The sequence below is a fragment of the Pogoniulus pusillus genome, chromosome 26, assembly GCF_015220805.1.
Source record: "Pogoniulus pusillus isolate bPogPus1 chromosome 26, bPogPus1.pri, whole genome shotgun sequence".
In the NCBI taxonomy this organism is placed as follows: domain Eukaryota; kingdom Metazoa; phylum Chordata; class Aves; order Piciformes; family Lybiidae; genus Pogoniulus; species Pogoniulus pusillus.
In genome coordinates, this window is record NC_087289.1 from 10,385,958 (window position 1) to 10,399,468 (window position 13,511).

Genomic DNA, 13,511 nt, shown 5'->3' on the forward strand with positions numbered 1-13,511 from the left:
GTAATATCCTTTCTCCTGATTCCAAGGTAACTTTCTGGCTTTAATTATAAGTCAATTAATATTAAGTAATTTGACTGATTAATTTTAATTAAACCTGTTGAAAATTGATTTTCCTTCAGCAAGTGGAGACGAGGCTTGAGTGCGATCGTCAGGAAGAGAGGAACGGGGAGGGGAGAGACAAACCCGGACTTAACACCCAGGCGAGAAGATGTCTGAGGGAAAAAAAATCCCTCCATCAGGCATGGCAGCCTCGGAGAGCCTCGGCACTGCGCGGAGGAGGCGGCACCGCCGCGCAGCTCCGTGCCCGGGCCGAAGGCGAGAGCGGGTCCCGGCCTGCCTGGGGGGCCCCGGGGCAGCAAAAGTTGTCTCGGGCGGAGGCGGCGGGGGCAGGAGCCGGCGGGCGGACCGCGCTGGTGGGGATGCGGGGTGCGCGTGTGCGGGGGTGCGCCTGTGTGCGCGAATCTCCTCCGAACACCCTGCCCCTCCCGCAGCGATTCCTGCCTCCCGCAGCTCCCCCGAGGCACTGCTTGGGCTCGCCGCCGCAGCCGCGCAGCCCCCGCGCAGCCCCGCACCCCAGCCCCACTCCCCGGGCCGGTTGCAGCAGCTTCAATGGCATCTCCTTGCCCGCGGACACGCACGCACATTCACACACGGATCCCAAACCGGCACCGCAAAGCGTCCCCGGGCTCAGCCCCACGCCCCGGCCCTGCAGCTGCCCTGCCCTACCCGGGGGAAGCTCAGCACCCCGGGCTGCCCCCTTCCATCCCGACCACCCCCCTCCATCCCGGCTCGGGCTCGCCCCGCACGCCGAGAGCATCAAAGTATTTACCAGTTCACGGTCGCTTTTCTGCAATCGCAGCTGAAACTGTAATTCACTGGATTCGCCTCCTCCGGCTCGCTCCCAGCCGCTGCGAGCTGGAGGCTTCTCAATCGTGCCCCGGACACTTCCGAATTATATCGATTTGTCTATATTTTTCTCCCCTTTCCTCGGATCGGGGCGAGGGGAGGGGGGAGCTGGAAATCCCCATCCGGAATTCAGCCTCATCCGTGCCGAGCCACCTCCATTTAAATCCGACCATCAGGCAAGCAATAGAAATGATCAAACGCTACTTCTCTTCGTCTGCAAGCAGATAATCCTACTAATCCAATAGATCTCCCCCGATCCGAAATTGCCCTCCAGACGAATCCCTTTCGCTTGATGTCCGGCGGCTGATCTCGGAGCCGCGACGGTGCCCCGAGGGGTGCGTGTGTGTGTGTCCGTGAGTGTGTGCGGGGAGGGGGTGCGGGGGGTGTTAATCTTTTTTGGCTCCTGGATGCACGGCTCGCTCGAACCGCCGAGAGCCTTGCTTTTTTTTTTTTTTTTTTTTTTTTTTTCCTCCTTTTTCCCTTTTTTTTTTTTCTTTTCTTTTTTTCCTTTTCCCCCCTCCTATTACACGTTTCCACTCCAAATTGCTGCTGGATGAAAAATGGTACAAAGATACCCCCAGTGGCAGCGCGGCGAACAGCGCGGCCAGCCCTGGCCCCGCTCCGCACCGCCCCGGCCCAGCTCCGCACCGCCCCGGTCCCCTCTCTGCACCGCCCTGGTCCCCTCTCCGCTCCCACCCCGGTGCCCACCAAACCCTGCCTCCGGGGAAGAAGCCACGGCAGGAAATCAGGTTTGGGGGTGCCCCTGGGGTGGTTCCATGCAGCCGCAGGAAGCCCGTGCACCCTTGTGGAGAGTGGGGGTGTGAAGTGTTGCCAATATGCGATCAAAAGGCTGCAGCTATACCTGCATGCTTATTAAATGATACCCGTGTGCAACACTAGATTATTTCACACAGGTATAATTGAGTAAGAAACCATGATCTTACTTAATAGACTCCCATTGTCTGCACATAAGACAGGTGAGGGTTTTTTTCTCCTTACTGTTTCTTGAAATCTTTAGATTATTTTCCACTGCCTACTTTCTGGTTTTAAGTGAGGGGGGGAAATAAAACAAAACCAATCAGATCTCGGCCTTAGTGTTTTCTAGGATCACAGCACAGAATGGAAGTTGATGGCTCAGGGTATGTGGGGAGAAAGGAAGGACAGAGCAGAAAGGAAAAGAAAACAGTCCTTTGAATTCTGAAAGGTCTATTCATCTAAGAGGAGCCAGAACTACACACTAAAAGAATATAAGCATCCTGAGTTAAGCTTCTTGTAGAGGGCTCATTAACATCTCCTGTTACTTTAGGAGAGACTTCCCTTCACGCGGTGTCCAAAATCTCTATTTTGTTGCATTAACATCCACCTGACTTTAAAATACTGACACAATTCAATCACAGCACACCCACTCATGTTTCCAGGCACAGAGCCCCAGGCAAGGTCTGAAGGTGCCTGATAATTTGATAAGCTTTTACACCCCTCACCTGAGGGCACATCCCAATGGAGCAAAGACCAGTCCCTGCCACACTGGGCAGGCTATTTACACGTCTCTCAGTCCCACTGAGGATCTCTATGTCTGTGGCAGGAGTGACAGGGCACAGCAGCAGTTTCTCCTGTGACATTTATGTGTGCTGGAATAATTGTGGCCCGGACAGATTTTTCACCTGCTAAACATCAATAATTATGATTGTCTATGTTTAACTTCCCAAGTCCAGCACCTTTTAGTAATGTGATATTTAACTCCCTCACTGCCACTGAAAGCACATGGCTCTCAGGGAGGTGAAGGCAGAACACGCTCTGCTGACAGAGCAACCCTGTGCGTGCTGTTACATTGTTCTCAAAGGAACACTAAAAGGGAAAAAAAGGTTTCAAAACTAGAAAGCAAATATGCATATGAATATCAATCACTTGCATCCAGCCACAGATCAACCAACAGCCTCAAAACTATCACCAAAGAGGGTGATAGCAGCTGAGCTATTCTGCCATTCTTCATCCACAGAACACCCTGGAGTAGTTTTATCTTTGCATTGGTGTTTGTGCTGAAAAGAGAGAATGGTGATGCTAAATAACTGCACCCTTATTGTCGCTAGAGGAGCCACTGAAATCCTGGTGTGTAAGGTTTTCTTCTCACTCCTTCAAGGAGGATACATGTACCTCACCTAAGTTCCCAAGCCACCATGCAAGCCCTCCTTTGGAGTGCTCCAAGAATCACTTAATCAGACTTCTTCCTACGAACTAGGTGGAAAAAAATCTACCCATTTACTCCCTTACCTGGATAGGTAGGAGCTGACAATTTCCATCCAATTTGCTACAATCTCACCTTTGGCCATCGGGCCTCCACCTGATAAATCCTCTTTAACTTGTGCAGAAATGGCACAACGCTGCTGTTTGAACACACGAGCCCTTTTTTTAAACTCTCTCTCATGCAGTGATATGTGATACCACTTCATACACAGCATCACTTTTGCTCTGACTTGTCTCCACAGCTGAGATCCCTTTCCCAAACTTTCCTACTGTCTTTCTCTCTACTGCCTTCTCCTATGCTTCCACACTTCTCCTTATTTCTTCTCTCCAGGGACTTCAGAGGAAGATCCTCTCATCCAAACTATTGCTGGGGAAAGAGCAGTACTGGCTTGTGGGCTGGGCAACAAGGTTTGTCTTCATCTCCAGAAAGGACTGTGTAGGTTTAGATGTGGAGCTGGAAGAACAATGTGCAGGACTCACCTCTCTGTACTGAGATGTGATAGGAATAATTGTGCCTAAGCATAAATGTGGTAATAAGCCTGCCCAAGACATGCTTTCTCTGTATTACTAGTATAGTCTCTGACACTGATGTGGTCTACTTCCAGCATCTCCTTGCTTTAAGGACCTAAGTGGCCTATAGCACACATCTATTTATACATAAACATAGACACATGTAGAGCTATAAAGTTTTTTGACTAATTTGAATGAAGGACAGAAGAGTTGCAGATTATTAGACTGTTGCTAAATATGTTTTGATGTGCTGCAAATCAAGAAGTTACACTGGTATTAAAATCTAAGGAATGTCAAACTGGTTTTAAGAATGGCATTAGTTACTATGTAGTTTGGCTGAGTCTTGACAGGGATGTGTTATCTGCATTTATTAAAATAATGCAAAGAAATACAAATTCCCATGGACTGAAAATCCATGGAAATGTCAAAGTCCAGCATCTGGAAATGGAACTCTGTTCCATTTTCTCTGTTTTAAGAATACAAAGCCTTACATATAATCCTCACCTCAGCACCTAACTTCTAAAGAGAGCAAACCATACAATCGAAAGTTAAAAAAGAAAGAAGCTACCAACTTGCAATCCAAGCTGAATACTTATCTGAGGTGTATAAAGTATGCACCTGGAGCATTACTAGTAAGAAAGTTTTTTCTGTGACACAGTTCCATGAGCTACTGAAAGATGCAACTTAAGATAGTAAAATATTTTTCTTCCAAACATAGTTTTTTTATCAGATTATTTCTCAAGAACAAAGATTAACCTTTCTAATAGGTAGAAAAGGTGAACTTGTTTACACATAGAAGATTCTAAACATTCATTTGCTTGTCTCAAGGTAGCTCATTAAATTGCTTCTTGCAAGTAACTTCATTAAATATTTTCTTTGATTCCATGAAACTTATTTAAGATTACTCACCTCTGTCCATTTGTATTCTTCAGATTGCCCCGACTGCCAAATCTGTAATGGAATTATAATGCCTCTCTCTAAGCTGCTTTAGTTAGCTGTAACTGCTTAGTTATTGCCATTCATTTAGTTTAACCTTGCTTAGAAGAGAGCTAAAGAAGCCATCCCTCTTCACAGCATAGCCATCACAGCTCTTCATAAAGCCACAGGGGATTGACAGTTCCTCATTCACTCCACTGATCATTATTTGCTTATTGTTTTCTTTCTTTAATATTATCATTTCATATTAAACCAAAACATTTATGAAAAACAAGATGGTTTGCTTGTATGGTGAAAACTCAAGTCAGAAATGGTCTGAGTTTCTCTACAAGAAGGACATTGGGTTGCTGAAGTGTGTCTGGAGAAGGGCAACAAAGAAGGAGAACAAGTCTTACCAGAAGCACTTAAGGGAACTGGGGTTGTTCAGTTCGGAGAAGAACAGGCTGAAAGGCGACCTCATTGCTCTCTCCAACTAGCTCAAAAGAGTTTGTAGTGAGGTGGATGTTGGTTTCTTCTCCAAGGTAAATAGCAGAAGAAACAGCCTCAAGCTGCACCAGAGGAGGTTTAGGTTGGATATCCAGAAAAAAATCTTTACTGAAGAAGCAGTTAAGTATTTGAACAGGGAAGTGGTGAGGTCACAATTTTTGGAGGTGCTAACAAAATATGTAAGCAAGGTACTTCAGGAGATGGTTTAGTGGGCACAGTGGTGTGAGGTTGATGGTTGGACTTGATAATCTTAGAGGTTTTTTCCAACTTGACTAAAGCTGTAGTTCTATATCAAGAGTCAAGAAAATCGAGTTTCACCTTCAACTGCATTTGCTGTCCTCCACACAGGTCACCAAGCCTGTACTTGCAACCCGTATGTCCTCACCACTGCCTCCTCTGCAGTGCCTGACTTCAGTGGTCAGGGTCAGTAGTTTTCTTCCTCCCAGCCTGTGATGGGAATCATACATTTTGTCATCTGGTAAGATTTGTGTTCTGACATCATACAGGTTGTCCTCAGTGACATTGGCTTTTTATCATTAGCACCTTACACTGGAATATTTAATTGGCTATCTTGTATCTCAGCAGTGTAGATTTATTTTGCATTTTCATTTAATTAACAGGCATGACCAATGGGCTGATAGATGGCAAAGCATTCTGTGAGGCAGAATCCTGCTGGATTGAAAGCTTTGCTGGAAGGTTTCAAATGCCCATTCAGCCTGAACTTCTCAGAGGTGATTTCCTTTAAAATACTGGGTTCCCAAAACATAACATTTCAGGACATGGAGAGAGAAGGCAAGTGGGACCCAAGGATGACACAAACTCTCTTCCTCCAGACACCCTTCTGTAAATGTTGCCCTGTGTTGATTAGATGCTCAGATAAGCATGGTCCACCCATGGTTATTCTGAGATCCAGCATTTCAGTTTCTTTGGGGTGCTGTTGAAGGACTGATATTGATAAAGAAAGCCATTGCCAGTGTTCTTACTGGAACTTAATCAGTAGATTACAACACATTACAGCACTGGGCTTGCCAGGGAACTCTGAATTAATTATAAAACCCATTTCCTTGTTTATGTGGCTGTGAATACTTTTAGTCTAGAGGTGTTTTATGACTTTGTTCCTTCCTAAAATTTCAGTTATTCTTTGAAGTCAGAATTTACCTGTACCTTGGTTTGCAGTGACCCAGTACAGGAAATTATGGGGCTAGACCATTTTATTACCTAAAAGCATGCATAGAAAGAGTTTTGCATTTACACTATGTGAAAGCCAATCTATTTCTAGGGGTTTTTTAAAATTAACATAGTTGAAAAGAGTCCACACTGTATACTGCTTCTCATGGACTGGATTTTCAAGCACACAGGACATTCATTCCCTGTGGGAGCTGGTATTCTAAGTCAGTATTACATGCAGTTTATATTCTTTTAGACCCAGTAAGCAAACGACAGAGAGCTATGGGCCAACTTAATCTCTGATGTAATGAAATGGAAGTTAGAGGAACCTCATCAGAGAATGCAGTTTCCTAATACCTAACCTCAGCAGAAAAAGGAACGTGTAGGCTGCTAGCATTTGCAAGTAAAACTAGCAAACTGTTTTCCACAGGCATTGACTGAGGAATACCTTTTACTTCCTCACCAGCTGGTTTCCATAAACAAGGAAAGATCCAAAGTCTGTGAATTAAGACTTGCTGAAACCTTGATGCTCTCTCAGTACTGACAAAGCATTCTAGGTCCTTATTTAAATCAGTCAGTAATAAGATGATTGTGAAATACATCATGATTTTACGACCAGTATCTCATGGCATCTGTTTGCCTTCAGTTACGATTGCACTGATAACTCAGTGACTGGTATAATTAGTCTGGCTGTCATTATGGCTTCTGGCCAAGAGAGACAAAGGTGCTTCTTAAAATTTCTTTTCAGATGCACCAAATAACATGATCCATTAATTACAGGTTATGCAGCCCCAGTTAACTCCTGACAAGTGAAAAAGATGGAGTTTGAAAACAGTCTTAGAAAGGAGTAAACTGCTTCCCATTTGGTTTATGTGAGCTGCATCAGAAAGGGGCTGGTGTAGCACTGAGTTTGGGTGCTGGGCTGGGAGCAAGGGGCAGACCCCTGTTCTGGTTTTACCAATGACTGAGTGGAGTCTCCAAGCAAACCATTTAATTCTCATCTTTCCTATTTTTAACTTTATCTAATCCATTTTCATTTTTCTGTTAACAGAGCAAGAGAACCTTCCCATACCGAGAAGAAGGAGAAGGAAGGAGGCGAGGGATTCCCAAGCAGAAAAGAAGAGGGAGGTCAAGAGGCAGTGCTGGAGCAGCCAGCAGAGCAGGGCTGTGTGGAGCAGCCTGGCTCTGGCACTGCCTGGGTGCTGCCGCCTCCGCCAGCCCCAGCTGTTTGGCACAAAGAGGCGCAGTCGTTGGCAGGTGCAGCAGCGGGTCCGGGTTGCTACAGGGCATTGATAGACCTCTGAAAGAGGCCAGGCACCAGAGAGAGTTGTGTGGGACAAACTGCTTCTGTGGTGTCATCGATATAAAGTGTTCATGAAATTCTACTGTACTAAGGGTCACAAAATAATGAAGCAACAGAAAAACACGTTAGGGCAGAAATGGTCCTGTGTTCTGCAGGCATTAATCAGCCTCGGGAGTGAGGGGAAATCCAGGAGATGGCATCAATGTAAAAACAGCATAGTATGAACAGTAAATCATTCACCTGCTTATCTTAATAAATTTTAAAGCTCGTGATTAGAGATCATGAGTGTGCTGGAACACTCCCTCTATGAAGGAAAGCTGAGAGAATTGGGGTTGTTCAGCCTAGAGAGAAGGATCCAGAGACACTGTACTGCAGCTTTCCAGTGCCTAAATGGGACCTATAGGAAAGATGGGGAGGGGCTCTGTCAGGGAGCGTAGTGGCAGAATGGGCAACAGTTTTAAACTGAGATTTAGAGTAGATGCAAGAAGAAATTTCTTCACTGCAAGGGTGGTGAGACATTGGAACAGGCTGCACAGTGAAGTTGTGGATGCTCTCTCACTGGCAGTGTTCAAAGCTACACTGGATGGGACTTTGAGCAACCTGATCTCCTGGAAGGTGTCCCTGCACATGGCAGGGTAGGTTAGAAACTAGCTGATCTTTAAGATCCCTTTCAACCCAAACCATTCTGTGATGTCTGATTCACTGCACAATGCCAAACAACACAAACCTAATATTTACGAGCAAGAATGTGCAGGCAAAGCAGAGGGTACTGATATTGCCAAGAACTGCCAGAGCACACACCCTTAAAGATGTCTTCTTCAACACATAGCTGGGGGGCAGGATGGGATACATTAATGCTTCTCAAAAGACAGTTACTTTTTAAAGGTAAACTGAAGGCAGATCAACTCACTTATGATGTCTGAAAATCTCACTGTAAGATATCTAAGCCATTACTTGTAGCCTATTAATAGTATTCCTGTAAAATCTCATTATTCTAGTGATTTAATAGTAGAGAAGCAAGAACAATGTTTTTCATTCCAGCTGTGTAATGAGTGTATGTTGGATGATGTGCCTTTGTGTCTCTGTCTGCACACAGACATGGGACAGTACCAGATTCACAGTAGCTGTCTGTCAAGTCCTACTGGATAACTAGAGGCACAGACAGCTCCTCTGTCCTAAGCAAAATAGCTGCAGATAGCCCTGTCTGCTATGACAGGAAAAATACAACCTCAGGAAGCCTTAGCTGGCATCCTTGTAGGAAGACAAAGGAGAAAAGCAAAAGATAACAAAATAGCAATAGAGAAAACGCAGCATCCTAGAAGCCTATTATTTAATTGATGTCATAACCCAGAAGAACACTTTATGCTCTAAATACTATGGTCCGGTATGCACTCTACATGGACTTTGAAATACCAGCTGTTCTTTACACACAATCTGCTAGAACCATCTGAAAGTTAAACCTATACAAATACTTTGTAATACCTGTCTGTGGCTGAAGTGAATCCCACACCCAGATAGACATGACTTGGAATTTCAATTTTCAAATTTCCAGGTGCTTCTGGTTGCAAAACACTATTTTCCTACCCCCAACCTCTGCCATTTGCAGGTCTTAATGAGCAATGTCTCTAGCACTCAGAATAAACACAATACAGCTTAATCTCTTGCTGCGTGGCAAACTTTGGCATTCTCTTGCTGCAACAAGTGAACACAGTGCTTCTCAACGAAGTTTCTCCAGGAAGATGAAAGAATTCATTAGCTTTCTGTTTATCAGACCTTTCACTTTCTTTCCTATTCCAGACAAATAGGACCCTCAGATTTCCTATTACTTTTATTAATGATGCTATGAAATGTTTGTTGCAGACAGAAATTGACTCCCACAGCAAAGCAGACGGGCGCATGTGTGGTCTGCACATTGACCAGGAGAGGGCGCAGTCAGAGTGGCTGCAGGGCGCGCAGGCTGAGCTGGCCACCGCTGCTGCTTCCCAGCGTTTCTGGAGGTGGGCAAACAGAAAGAGGCATCTGACGGCACGGGAAGGATGCCGGTCACTACTAAGTAATATACACAAATTGCACAGCGTCTGCTTTTCTCCGCTTCTCTGTTTCTTTATTCAGAACTGTTTGCAGTGTTTACAGCGATGCAGGGCTTGTGTCGCACACCTGCAATTCAGAGACTGCAGCTGATGGATATTGTGATCGCAAATATAAGAGACCTGTCTGTAAGATGTTTTCACAATTACAGGATTTATAAAGGTGCCTTTCCTATCAGTAGAAAAGTGTATTTATATTATGTATTCAGGGCCTTATTCAGCCTTCAGCCAAACAAATCTCCACTGAAATAAACCAAAACTCTTTCCCTGACTCTGGGAACCAGTGCAAAAGGAACATTGCATCAGTTCCTGTTAAACGAGGAATTAACCACCTGTGGATTAATCAGTCCTGGGTGATGGGCACTGCTGCTGCAGTGCCAGCTCTATAGCACCTAACAGCCTTTTGTTTTGTAAATCTTTTGCAGTAAGGCTGGCAGAGAGGTGAATCAGACCCTAGCTGTACAAGCTTATGAATACACCTGCTACAGTGCTGTGTTTCACATCTGTAATTCTACTTGCAGTGCCTGCTCTACACAAGTGTTTTGGTGTCTGTGCAGGCCAAAAGGAAATATTGGGTTTTATGTGGGTTTTAGGCTGTGGAAATCAAAGCTTAGTGTCCCAGTCAGCTACAACTCTGTTAGATTGAGTTCAGCACCTACAGATTGAATAAAAACACAAAGTTGTGCTTGACAATGCTGAATCACAGAGGTGAGCAACCGGCAAAAAATAAGCACAATGTAATAATCACAAGCTACACACCATGAGAAGTTCTGTCACAGGTGAAAAGGAACACATCTACACAAGATGGAGCTAAAACATGGGTCTAAAACGAAGACACTCTTTCTTCTGAGGAAGTCTTCCTTGATCTAAAGTCCCAAGCAATAGCGCTTGTCTCATTAGCACATGCTAAATAAATGACAACCTCTGCAGCATTAACTTAGGTTTGGTTACTGGTTCCCTTTCAAAAACTGGACCAGATAAAGCACTTTGCATGAGCATACCTATCTGACAAGATGACACCTCAGAGTGGTTCAGTGAAATACGATAGCAGATTTACAGGTTGATAATCTTTGCTGGCAAAATCAGTGTTGCCCACTCCTTTCCTACAGAGCTACCCGCAATGGAAACAACTAGCAACAACTCAAAATGAAATTTCTCAAATCTCTGTGCAGTCCCTGCAGCCATCTAGTTCATCAAAGTATGAAACTAGCTGAGGAGAGCTCATGTTCGATGATGCTCTGAGGGAAAATGACTGTCTGGCATCAGCACTGGAAGGAGAATGTGGCTGAGTGATGATTTAGGGTTGTTTTTTTAAAAAATACTGGGCAAATTGAGTAATTTGAACCAATCATGGAGTATAACGTGCAACACAACATTCTTCTACCCTACAGTCTCTCTTCTGGGAAATCTGGAGTGGTGGTGAGTACATTTATCAAGAAAATAATGACCCCAAACAGACTCCTGAAGCCTAAGTTTTGGTTTTTTTTTATAAGAGGACTCTAGGGAACTAATTAGGAGAAAATAGCTCCTCAATGTCCTGAGTGAACTCCCATTGAGCAAATAAACAATTTACTGACTCACACAACTACAGACATCCAAAGACAGTTGCCTTTATGACATGAGTGTTTGCAAATATGGAACACAGAAGAGCAGGCAGAGGCAATGTTTGATAATGGAGAAAGAGCATAGATATATTCAAGGATCTGCACTCGGCATGATCAAGCTTTATCTTTGCTTTGGGAAAACTAATGGAGATATACCAAGGAGACAAACAGTACTGTGTTTGCTTCAAAAAATAACATCTTAAAAAATGAGATTTCTGCCTATCTATTTTTAATAACATTTAACCAATTTCCTTGCTATGTTGTGTTCTTACGTTCCACTTAATCTTTGGAGAACCGGAGGTGCATAAGTTCTGGGTGTGGACTTTTGCTGGCTGTCAGATGAGAAGCTAGAATCAGCTTCATGTTGCAAATATTGGATCTTTCGGACCTTCTCCCCTGCACAAAAGGCCAAGTGCTTTGACTAGCAAAGGAATAAAGTCATGAGAATGGAAAACAGCAACAGCACAAGTATTCAGAAGGTATAGACACCCAGGAGTGATGCAGAGTATCAGAGGGAGGTATGATGAGAAGTAAGGGCAGCACATTAATATTTAGACTGAGCATCAGCGGAAATGTCCTGTCAGTGTGATGTGTGGAGTTATCCCAAGGGAAGTAACTAAAGCTCATTGCTGACAACCATCGCTTTTCAACATTTCAAGTTGGCAGCTCCGTGTCTGTACCACACATTCTCATCAGCCTTTTCATTTTGTGATAAACACAAGGAAAAAAAAGAAGTATATAATCAATAGGGGCGATAAACCTATCTGAAGTAGCTTTGTCTTGTGAGAAACAAATGAAACACTTGATCTGGATGGGAGAAATAAGCAGGATTTGCTTTGAATTTTATTAAAATCTCAGCACCCTGGAAACAGTCTGATTGTGGTTTATGACTCATCTAAGGGCCTTACATGAACAGGCTAGAAATATCACAAATATTTGGAAGGAGTCTTAAGAAAGTGCTGAAGAAAACAGCCACCGTGACAGGAGGCAAAGCTCAAGCACCTATTGTCATTGCTGAGTAGCTACAGAGCCTCATTCCCTATGGACTCTGAGGATATTTTTTATGGCCTATGAAAGACTGAAAAAAAGGTCCTGAGACAGTAACAAAGACTGAACACACTGGTGCCACATTAAGTGATCCATACATTCGCTCACGCACAGTATCTGTCCTTGCTGGTTCAGTTCTCTCATGCTTTTAACATGCTCTCTTTAAAAGGGCTTGTCAAGACGAATTGCCTTCTGAGTAAAAGAGGCACTTCCTTAATATCATTTGATAATCAGCATTTCCTAGAGAAATGTATTGAATCCCAGCTGCTCAATTCCTCTCCATTCCATCTATATGCTCTCCCTTTCTTTTTCTCCTGCTGATATCCCAACACATCCTCTCCACAGATGTCCAGAATAGTTAGGCTGCCAGAAGCTGTGGGCAGCTCCTAATTTGTGTTTTGCATTTTACACTTTCTGGTGCTTGTGAAAGAAGTACCCAAAGAGCTTCAACTCAGTATCTCTAATCCTGACAATTTATAGAATCATAGAATGGTTTAGGTTGGAAAGGACCTCGAAGATCATCCAGTTCCAACCCCCTGCCATAGGCAGGGACACCTCCCACTAGAACAGGTTGCTCAGGGCCTCATCCAACCTGGCCTTGAACACCTCCAGGGAGGGAGCATCCACAACCTCACTGAGCAACCTGTGCCAGTGTCTCACCACCCTCACTGGAAAGAACTTCATCCTAACAGCTAGTTTAAATCTTCCCTCTGCCAGTTTAAACCCATTACTCCTCATCCTGCCATTGCAACAGCTTGTAAATAGTCCCTCCCCAGCCTTCCTGTAGGCCCCCTTCAGATACTGGCTACAAGGGCTCCTCAATTGCTTTTCTCACTTTCCTATAACTGTGGTTAAAATCTAACATGAACATCTTCTTCACTGAGTCTCTTTGGACAGTCAAGACTCACAATTTAAAGTATGTTTAGTATATTTATTAAAAAAAAACCACCAAACCAGAAACAAAACCAAAACCAACCACAGCCACTGTGTAACTCCAATACACATAAATATGGATTTTCTCATTAGCAATGCTCCTTCTGTAACTAGTGTTAGAGCACCTTAGGGAATTAAACACTTAATTCTAAGAATTTGGGAGGGACAGATTCTCAGCTGTGTTGTCTGAACTTGCTGAAAACAAAGCACAACATTTCACATGTAGTGGTCAAACCAATAAATAAATATTGTAAATGCAAGAAGAAAATCTGATGTTCAGAAACCCTTAAA

The 13,511-nt window shown here is 44.1% G+C and overlaps 1 protein-coding gene across 8 annotated transcripts in view; it reads right to left on the reverse strand.

The window, feature by feature from the left end:
* The window catches only part of NLGN1 (neuroligin 1), a 529,256-nt gene that overhangs the window by 382,883 nt on the left and 132,862 nt on the right, over positions 1–13,511 (reverse strand). For 6 of the 8 annotated variants that reach the window (XM_064164812.1, XM_064164811.1, XM_064164810.1 and 3 more), the window contains exon 1: positions 830–1,542. The exons of the other annotated variants lie outside the window; for them this stretch is intronic. The gene's annotated coding sequence lies outside the window, so the exon portion shown is untranslated. Of the gene's footprint in view, positions 1–829; positions 1,543–13,511 lie in introns of those variants that run through there. 8 annotated transcript variants of the gene reach the window in all.